The sequence below is a fragment of the Gekko japonicus genome, unplaced genomic scaffold, assembly GCF_001447785.1.
Source record: "Gekko japonicus isolate JY-2015 unplaced genomic scaffold, Gekko_japonicus_V1.1 scaffold6263, whole genome shotgun sequence".
Classification (NCBI taxonomy): Eukaryota; Metazoa; Chordata; class Lepidosauria; order Squamata; family Gekkonidae; genus Gekko; species Gekko japonicus.
Genome location: NW_015174441.1, coordinates 21,297 through 22,155, shown reverse-complemented (window position 1 = coordinate 22,155; position 859 = coordinate 21,297). Strand labels below are relative to the sequence as shown.

Here is an 859-nt window from a genome sequence, read left to right as displayed (position 1 = left end):
CAGACGTCAACAGCCAGAGAGGGGGGAGCCCAGGGGAACGGGGCCTGACAGCCTCCGGGTGGGGCAAGGCGCCACGGCCCCCCCTCCCCTTTACCCAGGCAGGACCACAGCTGGGGCAAGTCCAGGCCACCCTCTCGCTTCCCGGAACTGGAAACGCCCGAAGGTGAAGTCAGACGTCAACAGCCAGAGAGGGGGGAGCCCAGGGGAACGGGGCCTGACAGCCTCCGGGTGGGGCAAGGCGCCACGGCCCCCCCTCCCCTTTACCCAGGCAGGACCACAGCTGGGGCAAGTCCAGGCCACCCTCTCGCTTCCCGGAACTGGAAACGCCCGAAGGTGAAGGCAGCTTCAGAGTCAGAACCTGCCCAGAGAGACTGCCAGGCAGGCAGGCAGGGCGGGTGCTCCGAGGCCCCCTCCAGAGGACTGCCGGCATCTCTCTCACCCCCCCCCCCCCATCGTGCTCTGACAGCCTGCCCAGATGGCCGTCCCACTGGCCACAACAAAGGCTCCTAATTGGCTGTGAGCCGGGGACCCGCCCCACCAATCACGGGGGTGTGTGTGTGGAGGCCCTCGCGAGGGCATTATCACCCATTATCTCTGGTGAGGGAGGAAAGGGGAGGGGGGCGGGTGGATGATGACAGGGATCATTATTTGCTCACTGGAATCCTGACATCCAAAGGGGGGACAGGACTGACGGAGATTAATCTGCCCAGCCAGCAGAGCAACTGCGGCTCCGTGAACGTGCCTCTGAGGCAGCAGTGCATTAAATCACTGCACAGGAAAGAGGGGGGGGGACTTCCTCCAGGCACACAGCGGCCCCCTCCCCAAACCCCACCAGAAAACCGGGGTGTGCCTGCCCCCT

General features: G+C 65.3%; 1 protein-coding gene across 1 annotated transcript in view; it reads right to left on the bottom strand.

The window, feature by feature from the left end:
* Window positions 1–859, bottom strand: part of PCGF1 (polycomb group ring finger 1) — a 12,124-nt gene that overhangs the window by 6,006 nt on the left and 5,259 nt on the right. The window lies entirely within an intron of this gene.